Genomic DNA, 17,040 nt, shown 5'->3' on the forward strand with positions numbered 1-17,040 from the left:
ATTTGGATTGCCTCCCATCTATAGTCTAAGTAATTGGAGATTAGGAATTCTGAGTACTCTATCTCTATCAACGAAGTGAACCTCTGGGAATTTGGAAACCGGAAACACAGCGGGTGGAAAAGGTAGGAACGAAGCGCTGTGCTTGGGGGCAGAGAATGGAAATCCACGATGTTTAAATCCCTACTTTTCTGCTACAGTTCTGAAGTTCTTAATTTTGGACTATAAAGAAATCTGCTGCGCCTACATTGGCTTGCTCATCGATGATTATATTTGGTGTACGTAGGGCTGGGGGTGCTGTTCTTACTTGTTTGAACGGACATCCTGAGACCTAACCGGTCTTGTAAATGTTTCTGGGCTTTCTTCTCTCTTGTTCTTTAACAAGTACTGAGGACAGCACCTGATTCAGTGGAGTTTGGTAAAAGCAGATGTTCTCCTGAAAGTATGTGCTTGCTTGAAGGGCCCCTCAGCCTCTTGGCAGCTTGCTTATGACGAGGGACTTTGAGGGACGGGCGTCTTTTCCTTTGGATGGCGTTTTACAGAATCCATTTCCTGCTCCTCCTCATGTGCTCGTAACCCCCAAGGGAGTGTGTTCGAGCTTTGTTCCTTGAAGTCTTCCTGCCTCTCACTGACCAGCTTTGCTGACCCCTGAGGCGGGACCATCCGGGGCTCAGCTCCTTCCGTTTACATGTTGTCCGCTAGAATCTGGAAGGCACCCGAAGACAGCTGATCAAGTCCGGGTTTACTGGCACCCCCTTCCCCCCCCCCCCTTAATAAAGAAACTTTTTTTAAAAAGACTTCAGTTGGTTCTTTCTTTTTCAGGCCTTCCTGTGTGATTTTTGGATCTGTGGCTTGCTGCTGAACTGTGGGTCTGTGATTCTTGGGCCTGGTGAGCGTGGCCTGAGGTGTTCCTTGCACACCTCACCACCGGCCTTGCTCTCAGTCTGAGCTTCGAGCAGGTCTTTCCGTGTTTACACAAGCTTGGGATTTTTCTCGGGGTGGGGGAGGTGTCAGGAGATTGAGTTGCACTGGTCTGAAGTTTGAACAGAAGCTGTTTGTTTTGTGGGCACATAAGAAACTGATCTCAGACAGACAGACAGACAGAGGGCTGCTGGACAGGAACTAATATAACTGTGTAGCGAACACAAAACATGGTGTTACCAACCTGGCCTTTAATGAAAATGGGGTAACACCATTATGTAAAATGATGTTCCCGGTTGTGCCAGACAAGTCAGAGTTGCCGGAAGAAGGCAATGGGTGGGTAACCTGATGATGTCTTCAGATCAGAGACTCCCCTCGCTGCTCCTTGCTTTCCTGCTGTGCCCCCCAGAAGTGGCAGCCGCCCTGCTGGTGAGCTGTGACCAGCTACGCTTTCCTTGAGCTGAGGCTCTTCTCCCTGAACATCTGGGCAGTGGTGGTAGGGACTTGGCAGTGCCTTTTTGGAAAGATGATTGTAGCAAGGGAGGCAGGAAAGAGAGAGAGGGGGAGAGTCAGGTCCTCACTTAGCCTCAGGTAGAGATCAGCCTTCAGTTGTCTACTCTGTGGGCTCATCAACTGTAAATCATTCCGGATCACTCTTCTCTCCGTATAGTTTTCTGCCAACTCTACGTTTTTCTTTTTGTCAAAGACAAACAGAAACCCTTTTTGTTTAACAAAAGAGGGGAACCCCCCCAGACTAAACGCATGGAGAAGTTTATTAAGACCCCAAGAATCCCTGATAACCAGGACTAACCCCAGGAGAGTTTGGGGCGTGAGGGCAAAGGTGACTAGTGGTGGCCCTGACATGGAAGGGGAGAGTCACATCCCTGGTTCAGACTCATTTTGGCGTGAGGGTTGGAGCAGCTTGGCAGACCTTCCAGATGCTTCCTGCAGGCTCGTTCTTTAAACGGGTTCAGTAGATGGGACCGCAGAGCCTTGTGCCAGGCCTGAGAAGTTTGCATGCTTGGGGTTTATCCGGGTGGGGCTGATGCCATTTTGGGCATTGGAGAAAAGGAGTGAGGCTGTTTTGATAGGAGAAAATGAGCAAATCAATTAAAAATAAATGCTGGACATTCCATTCCCCACTGCTCACACTGCCAGTCTCCTGCCCGTCACCATACCACGGCACCGGGGACCGTTGGACTTGGCGTGACTTTGACCAGTGCATTTGCCAGTGGCTGGGGCTGTGGAAAAGAAAGGACAGAGTCAGTGCCTGGGAGCCAGCTTCCCATTGGAAAGATTTTCTTTTATTATTTAAGTAAGCTTGTTACAGAAATTTAACATATATAGTGAAGAGGGCACAGATGTTTAGTGGGGAGCTCCATGGATTTGCACGAGGCCAACACACCTTGGGAACCGGTGCTCAGATCAGGAAATAGAGCATTAACAACACCTCAGCAACCCCACGGTGTCCCCACCTGGTCCTCCCACCCCTCTTCTTGACTTCCCACATCATAGATTGCTTTTGCCTGGTTCTGCACTAGCAAGACTAGGAGTGTCTGGCTCCTTTCGCTCAATGTTAAAAAAACACCTAATTTCCGTCCACTTTTCCAGAAGGCGGGTTGTGGGATGACCCTCCACACAATATAGGGTGGGAGGGCGACTCCGGAACCTTGGTGACCAGAGACGCCCCATCAGCCTCAGGCTCCCGGGTCCGGCGCTCTCGGATGCATGAGCCCCTGTCTTCCAGCAGAAAGTGTGGCCTTCTGCCACCTGGAAGGTCTCGTAGCGAGGAAGCGGGAGTCCAGAGCAAGCCATAACTGTGGGCTCGCAGTGAGCACAAGCTCGCCTTGGAGAGACACGCTGCATTCCTCACAGAGGACAAATTCATTTCTCTCCCCTGATCAGAGTCAGAGCTTGGACTTCCACACAGGCTGCCAGCCTGGGGTGGGCAGGAGGGAAGGGTGGCATGGGGCTGTGGAAAGGGGGCTCAGGAGCTCTCTTGGGGAGGGTAGCTGTGTCCTGAAACAAAATAGAAGGGAGTAAAGCCTTTGGGTAATTTCCCAGAATAACTCATTAAGAAACAGCCACGCCCAGGTTTCTCCAAATGATTCCCTATTTGGTTATTTATTTATTTTTTCGTTGGGTGCCAAACATTTGGGGCTTTTAGTTTCATCATTATGTAAAAGGGCTCTTGCCCAACTTCTCTAAAGTTTTCAGGGAATGCTTCCGTCTTTTTTGTTATGTTGTAAGTTGGCGACGAGGAGGACCTTTTCCTTTCGGCTTTTGCTTCTTCAGGTTAAAGATGCCCCAGCCGTGCGTGTGAGTGATTTGCTAATGAACCATGCTCGGCAAGCCCTCCCCGGCTCATCTTGGTTACTCTTCTCACTTCTTCAGCCATATGTTTACCATGGAGGTATTTTAAGGAATTCGTTTCAAAGAAAAGATGCCAATAACAACATACTCCTGATTTCAAGAGACCTTTCAGGTGCTTCGCTCAGAGTGTATGTTCGAGGACCTTACAGATGTGTATGTAAAGACAGGTGCCTGTCTATTATCACGTACGTCTCTAGAGATCAGCAAAAATAGCGTATGTTCTATGGATTGTTTTGCAGCTTGCTTCCTCCCTCTGACCCTCTTGAGGATGTTCTTCCTACAGGCCGTGTTCTAGCACGGATACACCCTATCACGTTTACCCATCTCCCTCTTGGTCCCTATTTCAGTTCTTTGATGTTTTGAGCATGACAAGTAGGTATACGGGGAAAGAACCCCCTATGGGTGTCTCTGTGCACTTACATATTCCTAAGCACGATTCCTAGAAATGGAACCCAAAGGTAAGCACCATGAACAGTGCCGGAGACTGCCCAGTGGCCTCGAGGGTGCGCCAGTTTACACTCTCACGAGTAGTGTGAGAGTGCCAGCTTCCTCGCGTGCACGCCAGCTCTCAGAATTATCCATCTTTTTAGCTTTGGCCTCTCAGATTGTTTTTAAAAATGACATATCCACTTGCCTTTGTTTAACTGCCCGTGAGGCTGTGCACTGTCCTGCTGTTTATTAGTCGTGTTTACGTCCTGGGACATGCTCGGTCATTTTCTTTATCCTTCTCTTTGCGCTTTTCTTCCTGATTTTAATGGCGTTCTTCGCAGTTAGGGACGCGGGGGATTGCTTTACGAGATCGAGGAGGAACAGCAGCTTGACTGGCATCCCTGCCTCTCAAGTCCACAAAAGACCAGTAGTTGGTCTTCTTCTTGGCACCGGTGAAAGGCTTTGGTTTTCTGTTTGTTTTTATTTAATTAAGTGAAATTTTTCCTCCTGGCTGGAAAGTCCCTGCCGCCTGTAAACGCATTATCATTTGTGCAGCACGGGGCAAATCGTGATGTGCGGAAGAAAGTGAGTGGTGCCAGGCAGGGATTGGCGCCTGTCGGAGCTGATTATCGCCAACGTGCGGTGAGAAGCTGGAGCCCTTGCCTCATTTCTCTTGCAAAACTGTGGTCTCTCATGTCTTCAGCATCAAGGCGCATGATGGACAGAAGAAGGGACGGGGTGAGTTACTCAAGCCGTGGTGGCCGTTCTGCTTCATTACGTTGCTTTATTCTGCTCACATCTCCTAGATCAGGGCTGCTTCAACTCTCGGCAGGGTCTCGTTGGAGCCGGTATTCTTTGCTTCGCGCCCAGAGCCTGGGGACAGTTACCATCTTCCATATTGGTAAACAAACTGGACTGTCAGTGCGAGGATGTCAGGGCTGCTAGGAGCGGGCGTCGGGGCTCCCATGGCCATTGATGACGGAGACAGACCCTTGACCACACCCCTGGAGGCCCCTTCGTTCCACCAGGCCACCCTCTCTGCCTGCACTCGCTGAAGGCTTGCTTCTTCGCTGCTTCTAGAGCAGAGTCCCAGCCCAAAATGCCACGGTCTTCGGTGCAGCTGTCACTACTCCCTGGATACGGAAAGAAACAAACAAAAGGCCAAGTGTAGGGTACTGACGGTTTGGGATTTACCCTGGGGAGAGGGGAAGTCAGCCTCCGTGTGGATGGAGGCCTCAAGGCTTGACCGAGGCCACCTCCAGCCCAGCATGGAGCAGAAACGGGTCTGACTCTCAGGGGTGTTTTTAGCTACTAGATGCACGTGAACCTGGTTCTCTTCTCTCACCCCTAACGTGTGTCCATTCGTGATTTCTTGCGAGCTGGCTCTGAGAGAATGGGTCATGACGGAAGGCTGGATCTGTCTCACGGGCAGCTTTGCCAGATCTTGCTGACAGCCCGTATCATATGCAGAGTTCTCTTGCCCAAGAGTTCTGGAGGCAGGCTCTTGCCTGCTCAGGTTATGGTAGAAAGTGTTGGGCTACCTTTGAATATTTCATATTCATCCATGAAGAATGATTGGCTTAAGCTGAAGCCAAGCCAGGCGTGAAGATTGCTTCGTAGAAAATCCCAGGGTCCATGGACCTCTCAGGAAAGAGAATAATAATATGAATAAAAAATATTTTTGGTTCCTCCCCCCACTCTCATTTTTCAAATAAATGACTTTAGATCAAATTATTATCTGAGCATGAAGAAATATGTTTTTGTTCCATAAATCTTAAGCTGCATACAAATGCGGACTGTCCACAGGGTTGAGGAATAATCCTGACTTGCAGGAATAATCCATAAAATGTTTGGTGAAAGTGATTTTCATAGTATTTTAGCACAAAGAAGCAACCGTCCGCATTTCCATCCACCCACACTATTTATTCCTCCTTCTCTTCTCCCCTCCCTCCTTCCATCTATCCATACCAACGAACCTCTGTCTTCGGCTCTGGGCTACATCAGAACACACGCTCCTCCGGTGTAGAAGTTCCTCATGGTGGGGACTGACACACACACAGTAGAGCCCTGTGATAAGGGAAGACAGAGGTTTGCGTGGGTTCTGTGGGGAGGTCTGATGGGAGCTTGTAAAGTCACCTGGTGGGCTAGGGCAGCCCTGTAGGGGAGAGAGACTGGCCAGGACACACAGGCCTCCTGTGTTGACCCCAGGACCTTGGGCCTTACCCTTAATGGGATGGAAGCCAAGAGGAGATTGGAAACAGTGAGTGACATGGTCTGATTTGCTCTACTTTTGGTGAAAGATGCCTTTTAGGAGTCAAGACCAGAGCCAGGAAAGCCAGCGAGGAAGGCATTAATGCAAAACAGACAAGAGGGTAGGATTTGAAGTGGGGAATTGGGAGTGGTAGAGATGGTGAGGAAGGGTGGGTATGGGATGCAGTTAGCACTGGTTGATTGATGTGGGTGGGGGTGAGGGAGAAGGGTGGTTGGTGGTTCTCCCAACGGAAATGCCAGTGATGCAGGAAGAGCAGGTTAAGAAGAAAAATCCAGAGCTCTGTTTTGGACGTGCTGAGGTTGTGCCCAGGCTGGAAGTATCTCAAGCAGCAGGGGTGGTAGTGTGCAGCTGTGGGCGGAGGACGGAGTGCAGGGGAGAGTGCTGAGCTGGAGGCAGAGCCTGACCACAGATGAAACAGCTTTATCCAGGGAACACGTGTCTATCTGTCAAGCACACAGGAGGCAGAACTCTGAAGACCCTTGAGGGATGTGCAGAGGGAGAGGAGTCTCCAGGGTGACTGAGGGGGAATGGTCCGAGAGCCAGGTGTGTGGGGGAGGCCGAGGAATGAGCTTCGGGAGTGAGCGGTCCAGCTGGTCCATCGCAGCGGAGCTTGAACAGTAGCCTGTGGCTTTGAGCAATCAGGAGGCCGCTGCTGACTTCATGAGGACAGATTCAAGGAATAAGGGGGTGGGAACCAGCTGGGCGTCCGGGGATTGAAGACTGTGCACACTGTGGGGTTCGCATCTGTTGAAAGATCAGTCGTGGTCTTGGGTTCTTCAGGCCTTGGACTTCTTTCCAGACTCTCGGTGCCGAGCCGCCCCTGGTCGCAGAGTGCTGTGGCAGCCTCAGCGGAGCCTCACGTGGGGCACATTCGATTTATTGAAGATCATTTCTCAACGAGCAGCTTCCTTGTGATCTCTCCTCTTGCCTGGTGGGATTCTGTTGTGCATGGTTCGAGGTGGGTCCCTTCACACTTGAGCTCACCCTTCCTCTAAGTATTAATCATGGAACTACACTAGAACAGAAATCTTGGGTCAAATGGCATATTAGGTGCCTGCGTTGCATCTAGCCTTTATATAATGGTAATTCTCTAATAGTGAATAATAATACCTTTAACAAGTGAACTCTGGCTCATCTTATAGCCTTTATCTGCACGCTGTCTTATAAAATGTGTGAAAATCCCAGAAGCTTCCACTGACTTTTAAATTATTTTAGGTTTTCTGGTGTGAGGGGGAACACACCAAGACCTCTGATGTTTTCAGCTCTGCCCCTGTGTGCCCCTGTGTGCCCCTTGGGTTGCCCGGGGAGCTTGTCAAGGTTGCATTTGGTCCGTCTCCATTTTATAGATGAGGAGACTGAGGCCCAGAGGGTTAAGCCATTCCCTGAGCTGGGAAGGGGTGGAATTAGAATTCAGAGCGTGTGGGCTCCTGGCTGACCTGAGCGGGACAAGTTCTGTAACCCCTCTTTAATCTTTAATTTGATTTCTCTTCTGGGCCATCGTCCTAAGCTACCCTCTGCATTCTGGAAAACCCAAACAGGTTAGTCTTCACGGTGTCAGCCCCTTTGATTTACCAAATCCGACAAGTCTCTCACGAAGGTAAATTGCTCTCTCCGAAAGCCGTGCTCATTCAGACGTGCATACCCAAGCAGGGACGCCAGCAGTAAATACTGCTTAAGTCTGGCACTTGCTAGATGTACAAACATCATTTGCTCAAGAAGTCAGCTAATTCCTCATGATGGAGGGCCTGTCTTCACGCTCCAATCGGAGGGAGGGTGCCCGAGTGAGCAGATTGTAGAAGCTGGATGGACCGGTTTAATGGATTAAGGCTACTTAAGAAAATTTAAGAAGACGCACCAGTTAATATGTATTCCACCCTTGCTTGATGGTAACAGGCTGGCATTTGTGATTTCCCTGGCAGAGTTCCTCCCTTGATCGGAAGTGATAAGCCAAAGCGCCATTCATTTGCTGAGGCGTGATGGAAGATTGTGGATAATTGGAGTGAACCGGAGAGGCCCTTGAGTCCCTAGATCTGATTCCGGGAGCCCTGGAGATTACTTCCTCCAGTTGCAGGGGAGGCTGGGACCAGCAGTGTCCGAGCAGAGGCAAGAACAGTGTCATCTGGGGTCTGGGAACCTGGATTCTCTGGCCAGCTTCCATGCTGACTTTTGACAGGCTGGTTGACCTCTGGGTCTGAAGTCCCTCTGTATAGAAAAAGGAAGAATGACCTTGAGTACCTGTCTTGCAGGGATGTTTTCAGTTCTGTAGTGGAGGAGCTCTATGTAAATCCCAGGTATTATTTTTACATGCCGAAGAATGTATCTAGGACAGGCAGATGGCGAGTGTTTGCCTGCCATGGGGACTGGGTATGTGTCCACAGAAGCAGGAATAGCAAGTTGGGAGTTAAAAAGGAACTTGGATGTCATCTGTTCCTGCCTGATTTTACACATGGGAAAACTGAGGGCCAGGGATGTGGAGCAACTCCTTCAGATCCTGATGGAGAAGCCCACGTACCTTTCTCTTTTGACCTGCGTCATAACCACGTTGTTCCGAAGGGTTGAGTCATGTTCATAGTTTGGCTGCTGTTAAAGATCCCTAGGGATGATCCAAGAAGTGGTACTTATTTCTTAGGAATTATCAAACTGAGACTGTTGTGTATGTTGGAAGAGAAACAGTCAAGGTCACGTTGTGAACTCCTTAACTATGTTCTTAGAACCCAGGGTCTGTCTCCCAAGTCCACTTTTTCGTGCGTAAGCAACATGCGCTCTTAGCCAGGTCCACTTGCCCAGGCTGTGTCCTTTCTAGGGCGGCAGGTGGAGAAAAGGGACCCAGTCTCTGAGTACCACTGACAGTACCAGCTCTATAAGGAGAGTCAGGGAGAATGCATGGCAGGAAGGAAGGAGTAGCCAATACGTCTGATTTACTGAACCCCAAGTATCCGCCAGCTACTCTGTTATATTTACTTCATCCCTTTATTATATGTCTAGATATTCTATCTCTCTGTCCCTCAGCAACCCTGCCCAGGGGGTGGGGTTACCCCAGTTTTGCAAGCAGGGAATTTTAACTCAGAGAGGGTAGCTCAGTTGTCTGAAGTCACACAGCTTTAGGGAGTCAGGCATTTGGCAGGTGTGGTTGGGCGTGCCAGATCAGAGCCAGGCCCCTCTTTGCTTGGCCTCCTGCAGCCCCTTATGGAGGGGTGAGGGGGCAGATGGCATGGGCTATTCTGAGAAAGACCGCCTTACTGTGGCTTTTCCCACCCCGACGTCTCAGGGAGTGAGTATTTAAAAAATATCTGACCTTCTGGCTGGGCCTTGCTATTTTTATTTTTGGAATGTCATGGCTTAATGAGTTGGGTGGGTAAATCTATCTTATGAGATGTGTTTATTTTTTTCATCCACAATTTGCTGGTACTCTGCAACTGTTGCTGCCTTTCAGAAAATGAAAAGAGCTCATAATAGACCAAATTTCCCAGATGGATGTCCTTGCATTTGCTCTTTTTCCCCACTGTGAACACTTGCCCCCTTTTATCTCTCATCCTTTTATAGTTGATGGGGCTTTTGAAGCTAGGATATCAGTGGCAAATGGTTCCATATGTCTTTCAGAGATTTTCCTCAAATATTAGCATATTTTTTGTTCTTTGTAATAAATTTTATTAATGAAACATTTTTTGAAGGAAGGGGGAAAGTACCAAGAATAACACAAAGCCTGTGCCTTCCACCCAGCTCCCCTGAATTCTAATACTCTGTAGTGCTTGCTTCAGATTGTTGTAAGGAAAGAAATCTTACATTTGAAGTTCATCGTGTCCCCTCTGATCCCTTTCGCCAGAGGGTAACCACTCTCATGAATGTGCTATTTTTCTTTCCTGTACGTTTCAAAAAATATGTATGTATGTATATATATATACACACATACCTTTTTTTTTTTTTAAAAGAAAGAGAGCATGCTCTCGCACATGTAGGGGAGGGGGCAGAGGGAGACGGAGAATCTCAAGCAGACCTCCCCACTGAGCATGGATCCCGACACAGGGCTCGATCTCAGGACCCTGAGATCATGATCTGAGCCAAAATCGAGAGTCAGTTGCTCAACGCACTGTGCCACCCAGGTATCCCTAAAAAATACTTTTGCATCTCTGTCTACCCATTAAAGTCTTACAGTTTTCCAGCTTGATGTTAATGATATTCTGCAACTTGCTTTTTTTCACTGAGCATTAGATTTCTCAGCTTTACCCTAGGGAGTCATGGCACCCCAGTTCGTTACATTGAAGCCCTGGGTTGTATTCCATTGTAGGAATGTGTCCTGATTTTTTCATCCGATCTCCTTTTGATGAACGTTCAGTTTGTCTTGCAATTTTATATCCTCACGGAACCAGCAGCGAAGGTTCTCTTGCTGCTGTCTCTCATGCGTTTTTCCTCAGGCCTGGGGTATGTGCCGGAAGAGGATTGGTGGGGTCCAAGTGGGGTCCAAGGGTAGGAGCGTCTTCCGCCTCACGAAAAGTTTCCGGGTTGCTCTCAGTTACTCCGCCCCGTGCAGCGTGAGTCCCCGTTGCTTCACATCGTCTCACCACTTGAAAATGTCAGACTTCAAATTTTTGCAAGTCTGATGGATGTGAAAGAGAACTTTCTGGTTCTGTTAATTATTTTTTGATTACAAGTGAGCTGGAGTATATATTAAGTGGCGTTTTGAGTTGTCTCATCAGTGAAAGTACCTGTTCAGATGCTCTGTCCAGTTTCCTACTGGGTGGCTTGTGTTTTCTGATACGGTCTTGTAGGAACATCCTCGGTAGGGATCTTTTGTGGGTCATAAATGCGGCAGAGGCAGTCTTGCCATTAGTGGCTTACCTTGTAAGTTTGTTTGTGGTATCTTTTGTTGACCAGGAGTTTTAGACTTTAGTGTGGTCGTGTTTATCAGTCTTTCTGGTCTGTGCTGTGTTTTTCTTATTTCAGAAATCCTTCCTTACCCTGAGCTCATAAAGGTAGTGGTTTTCAGCCTAAATGAAGCTCATTTTGCATTTCTGGCCTGATTCCTTGGTTTGATTTGGTATTTTCATTTTCCACATTTACCCTGGCTGGGTGTCTCTGTGCCGAGTGCCACGTAAGCTGCAGAATGGTCCCCAGTGACTGTAGGGATTATGACAGCCGGCCCCAGGCAGATAGGGCTGAGCTGAACCTGGGGTCAGAGCAAAATCCTTCTTCTTGACCCCGTGGCTGTTTCTGAGAGGTGCTTAAGTGCAGGGTTGATTGGCCCTCTCTTAAGCCTGGCTTATCTGCAAGCCTGATAAAATTGGTCATAAAGCTGTCCCCTGTCTCGTCCTTCAGGGCAGCTTCACTGCCTGATTCGCACTTCCTGCCGCTGCTGATTGCAAAGCTAAGAAGACAGAGGGCTTTCTCACCTGGGCTGGACACCCTGGGCCTGACTTGCAGCCGGCCCTTGGCGAGGGCACCGGTGTGCATAAGAGTTCACCTGGTGGCTCTTCACTTCTGTCCCTTTCCTGCCACGTGCTCAGAAGTGTTCTCAGACCCGATCTCATTTGCCCATTGTATTTTGGAAATATAAATGGGTTCAAGTGGGGTTTAGATAAAGTCGGCAAACTTGAGGGGGTCAGAATTGGAAGGGGCCAGATGCGTCATGCCTGTTTCAGTCAGCAGGTGTTTACGGAGCGTCTGCTGGGTGCCTGGCTCCTCGCTAGCTGCTGACCACATAGGGGGAACAGGCTAGCCAAGGTCGGTGCCTTCAGATCATTTCAGAGTGTGGCGGGGGTACTGGATAGAGAGCAGGTGTCTTTGGGTGGGGCCCTCAAGGTCCTTTTTTTTTTTTTTTTTTTTTGTTTAAAGATTTTATTTATTTATTTGACAGAGAGAGACAGCCAGCGAGAGAGGGAACACAGGCAGGGGGAGTGGGAGAGGAAGAAGCAGGCTCCCAGTGGAGGATCCCAGGACTCTCGGATCACGCCCTGAGCCAAAAGCAGACGCTTAACGACTGAGCCACCCAGGCGCCCCAACCTTAAGGTCCTTTTTTTATTTTGAGTAGACCTCTCATCTTCTGGCTCAAGAGTCTGCGGACTGTGACCCACAGGTCAGAGCAAGCCTACTACAGTCCCTGAGCTAAGAATGGTTTTAACATTTCTAAAGGGTGGAAAAAATTAAACATTGGCAGTAGATTTTGGTGATAGGGAACACTGTCACTTTGAACCTTAATCAAATGCGATGTTACCTGCCCCCTCCCACCACCCACCCCCTCAAATTCTGTTCTTCTCATTAGTTGGTCTATCTTATGGAAATTTGTTCTCCATTATTATAACATTTTGAACTTCACCAATAAAAATTCTGTGGAATATTTTTTTCCTCTCCTTTTATATAAGTACCTGTGTATCTTTAACTTGGCCTCTTGTCCCACACAGCCTAAAATTTTTACAGCCTGGCCTGAAAAGTTTACACACCTCCATGCTAGCTGCTAGCTGTGTGACTTCGGGCAGGTTACATCATCAGTCTCTGTTTCTGTATCTGCAAAATGGGCTGCCTGTTTCATAGGGGCTCTTGTAAAGGAAGAAGAACTGATGTCAGACTCCTGCCACGTTGAGAGCCACAGTAGAAGATGTTAGATCTTCCCTAGGGAAAAGTCAATAATAACCGATTCTTAGGGGCTGTTGAGAGGAGCCTGAAGAGGAGAGAGCAGGGTGGGGCTCCGTGTGCACCTCTGAGGGTCAGCACCACGAGGAGCCCCGCCTTGCCATCCAGCCCCACCCCCAGCCCCCAGCCGTGGACCGTGGACCTTGCAGGGGCTGCAGACGGAAGGCTCTGCAAATCCCCACGACATTAACGCCATTCCTACATAATTTTCCTCATGAAATGCAATGAAGCATAACTAAAAAATGTAAGTAACAGCTTCAGGGCCTTCATGAGGCTATAAATACGGGACAAAAATAATTTATAAAGCTATTTCCTGGTGAAGAGCTGTCCTTTTCCTAGACCTCTTCACTCTTTCTTTGCTTGCCCCGTCAATACTGGCCATTGGCTTTCTTTGCTAACTCATTTCAGGAAGGAAACAAAGTATTTGTCATCTTGTAAGGGGTTGCTGTGCTGCACTTCCCACGAAGAGCGAACGAGAACCGTGTACAGCACAGGTGCTGGGCAGACAGCTAGGCTCACTCACCGCGCGGGCGACTCTCTCCATCCATCCATTGTTCCTGCAGCAAAATTACGCCCGATCTTCCTTCAGTGTCCGTGTAAATAGGATGTATTGTACGTGTAAATAGGGAATCTGTGTAAATGTGAAATCTGTGAATGCCAAGGGTCAGCAGTTCCTGGGTTCAACCCATGAGTCATTTTATACCTTCTTACCAGTTTCCCTGGGCTGTATCTTCCTCGAACAGACGGGTAGACAGAGTTGGGGGCTACAGGACTGTTCTCCCAGGGCAGAGCTGTGTGCAGAGTCAGAGCAGAGACCTGGCTGAGCGTAGGTCCTTGGAGCCAGAGGCACATCCTCAGCCCGGCTCAGATGGTTCCCTCTTGATGAAGCCTGTAGCGACGGTCAGCAGGAAGCCGTTTGCTCTGGGATGTGCTTGGGACAGATGTCTCTGCTTCCCTCGGACCCTGATGCCACCACATGGAGCAGCATGCAGTCCGGGGGACCTTCGGGGATTTTCCAGGCACGTTTACAAACATATCACGGCAGACCAGCTCCCTTGGTGCTTTGCATGCAGCCAGGACGTGGAACGTCTGTGCGTGTCAAAGAAGGGAGTCAACGGGGAACCAGAGACTGGTTTCCAGCAGCCCCGTAGCGTTATGCCTGTTGGCACCAGGCAGCGGGAAGAGGTGTGTTAATTCTCCGGGGAGGTTTTAGGGAAGCTCTATTTGAGAGCTGAAAAACAGAACGTGGAGCTGTCTGTATGTATGTTTGTCTTGCTTTGTTGTTCCTTGAGCCTGTGGACCAGATTGCTGGGAGACAAAGGATGAAAACGGAGGCAACTGGACAGAAATCGGAAAGCAGGGCCTGTGGATAGCTTGCAGATGTCAGTTCTGGTCTGCATCATGACCGGGAGTGTCCCGGCACGGTGGGGGGGAGGGGAGGGGATCAGCAGAGGGAGAGCGGAGCATGCAGAGGCCTCTGGCGGGTAGAAGAGATTTCCCATTTCTCAGCCGGAAAAGTCGACATCACTAACTGTGCGTGTTCCAGAAGGGGAGTTGGGGTGGATGCAGCAGCTGTCTTGAGATTTTGCAGTTGCTCCAGTCTTGGCCCCCTCATCAAATATAAATTTGTGGGTGCCAGAAGTTTCGGAAGAAGCTGCTGCAGCACGCTGTTTGCCTTTGCCCGTTGGGGGAGGACTTGGAATTTTTTTTCGTTCTTGGTGCAGATGGTGTAGTTATTTTAAGTAAGTGATGTGCTGCAGTGAAAATGGGCAATTCTTTCATTTTTCAGCTTAATGAAAAAAAGAAAAGGGAGAAGGAGAAACCCCAGCTAGCCAACTGCGTGCTAATGCTTGTCTTTTTTGGATTCTAAATGTGTCCCACGACACTGAGATGGGATAAATATTTCAGCCACTAGAAAGTCCTGCTGCCGGGCTGAAAAGATTTCTTGCCTCTTTTAAAGCAGACGGGGTAGTAATTTACGTGCACACATCCAGACACCCCCATGTCCCTTGTTTTTAACTGTGTGTGTCCAGATCCCGCTCCCTTTCTTGGGGAGGCAGAGAGTGGATGGAACTTTGCGAGGAAGAGTGTGAGGGATGGGAATGCATCATAACTGAACCCTTGGTTCTCTTCTTAGGGCACCTGCTGGGGACCTGCCGGGTACCAGGGATGTGCTGAATGAAAAGGCGCCCCTCTGCCTTTGGGAGCCTGGTGGGGAGGGAGTGTAGACAGGACAGCGAGCACAGATGGGATGAAGGACAACACAGGACACTGTCAGAGTGAAAAACGAGGGGACCCGCATTAGACTGGGTGTCGATGAAGAGGTGTCCGCTGTAAGTGATGGTAAGCCAGGGGCTGAGGACGAGCCGGAAGGTCAGCCAGACCCGCGAGTTTGCTTCGGCTGCTGTAGTGAAGCACCGCAGAGTGGCTGGCTCCGACAACAGAAGTGTGTTTCCTCCCAGGTCTGAGCTCAAGGCTGGGGTAGGGCTGGTTTCTTCTGGGGCCTCTCGCCTTGGCTTGCCGATGGCCGTCTTTTCCCTGCGTCCTCCCATGGTCTCTGTGCGCGTCTGTGTCCCACCTCTTCTTATAAAGACACCAGTCATATTGGATCAGGGCCTGTCCTCATGTCCTCATTTTGCCTTAATCACCTCTTTAAAGACCCCGTCCCCAAATTTGGAGGTACTGGGGGCTAGGACTTCAACATATCGAATGGGGGCGGGGTGCACAGTTCAACCTGTAACACCAGGTGAAAGGTGGCTGAGGCATTGGGTTCAGCCAGTAGCAACGCGTGGAGTCCTCAATGTGGGGAGGACATTTATGTTCAAGGAGAGGAGGTGGCAGCGGTAGGCCCGGCAGATCATGACAGGCCTTGGAAACCATGGCACGAGTCTTCGGTGTATTAACCAGGGCACGGAGAAGCCATCGGTAGCACTTCAGACTCTCACTGTGCTGTGAGGAGAAGGAACTGGGGGCGTGAGAAGAGACATGGTTTCCTCCATTTCTAGGCCTCACGCTATAGACGTTTAGGGCCAGATGGTTCTTTGTTGGGAGGGGAAGCTTGGTGTGTTGTCGATGTGCCATGTGCCTGGCCTCGACTCACTAGATGCCACGACCAAAAATGTCTCCAGACGCTGCCATGTGTCCCCCAAGGTTGGCAGGGGGAGTGGAGCAGAATTGTCCCCTGTTGAGAACCAGTGGTTTAAAGGGGCCAAGAAGACATGGCGGTTTGGATGGGATGATGCCAGTTTAATAAAAGCACATCGGATGGGTTTTAAGGAAAATTTTTGAATTCAGAGCCGACAGGATTTAACTTCTCTTTGCCTTGGTTTCTCCTCATGCTTCTGAGTTCAGCGGTAGGGTCACTTTCCTGGAGCGCAAGGCTCCGTCCCCCGTGCATGCGTAGCAGGGTTGCTCAGAAGCTCACAGAGTGTTCTCTGTGTCGGCCTTCCCCGGCCCCGGGGGACCCCCGGTCCTGCCCCCAAACCTGCGCAAGCCCATGGCTGGCAGGACCACCTGTGTGTCACGGGCGGAAATGTAGTGTGCCCACGCCCTCTCACTTGTCCAGTCCGTGTCCTGCCAGCCTATGGACTCTCTGAGCAAGTGCTTTGGAATCTAATCTGGCCGATTTTCTGGCTCCGGAAATCTGTTTATTAGAGCAAGACTTCACAGTTACGGTGACTTTTCCGGGGGGCTTGCCTTCAAGGAGCCAGCCCTACAAAGGCAAGCGTACGTGATCTCCGAACCAAACAGAATGACAGTTGCGTTCTGGAGCCCCGAAGAGTTCCCGGGAGCTTGCTGGTGAAGCCCAGAGCAGTTGTTCGGAAACAGCTGGAATGGGTGGGCGTTCTGCGTCGTGCATGCCGTGTCTGGCTGGGATCCAGCGCCTGCCCATTTCTCTAGGCTTCTCTCCTACGATTCCCCTTCTCCTGTGATTGCTCTTGCCTGAAGGTGGTGAATTGGTTTCATGCTTTTCTCAGGGTTGGTGGTGGTTTTTTGGGGTCCGTTCTTGAGAGGGAGTCCGATACTGAGTGTGGGCTCAGGGCACAGAGTGCCACGATTCGTCGTCCCATCCGCCCCGCTGGTGGAGTAGGGGAGATAGCGGCATGATATGTTTGCAGGCCCTCACAATCCGAGCTGTGGGGTTTCTCTTCCATCCCCTTCAGTGCGCTGGGCTGAGCCTTCCTGCGCTCTTTTTTTTGGGCCTGAAGGGCACTGTGTTTCATCTCTGTATCTGTCAGCCTCCACTGCAAATGCCACCTCTTTCTGGAACCTTTCCTTAACGCCTTGAATTTTTACTTTATCTTAAGAACATGGGGGAGCCATTCAATGGCTTTTCAAAGTGAGGAAGTGTCATAATCGATTTGCTCTTTAGAAAAGTCCCTCTGGCCACAGAGGACGACGTGGGGGGGAGGCGGGGAGGCCAA

At 49.8% G+C, this 17,040-nt stretch overlaps 1 protein-coding gene across 3 annotated transcripts in view; it reads left to right on the forward strand.

The window, feature by feature from the left end:
* The window catches only part of LDLRAD3 (low density lipoprotein receptor class A domain containing 3), a 223,486-nt gene that overhangs the window by 49,436 nt on the left and 157,010 nt on the right, over window positions 1-17,040 (forward strand). The window contains exon 2 of one of the 3 annotated variants that reach the window (XM_044389016.3): window positions 4,276-4,458. The exons of the other annotated variants lie outside the window; for them this stretch is intronic. The gene's annotated coding sequence lies outside the window, so the exon portion shown is untranslated. The remainder of the gene's footprint in view (window positions 1-4,275; window positions 4,459-17,040) is intronic. 3 annotated transcript variants of the gene reach the window in all.

This window comes from Ursus arctos, unplaced genomic scaffold, assembly GCF_023065955.2.
Source record: "Ursus arctos isolate Adak ecotype North America unplaced genomic scaffold, UrsArc2.0 scaffold_23, whole genome shotgun sequence".
NCBI classification, from domain to species: domain Eukaryota; kingdom Metazoa; phylum Chordata; class Mammalia; order Carnivora; family Ursidae; genus Ursus; species Ursus arctos.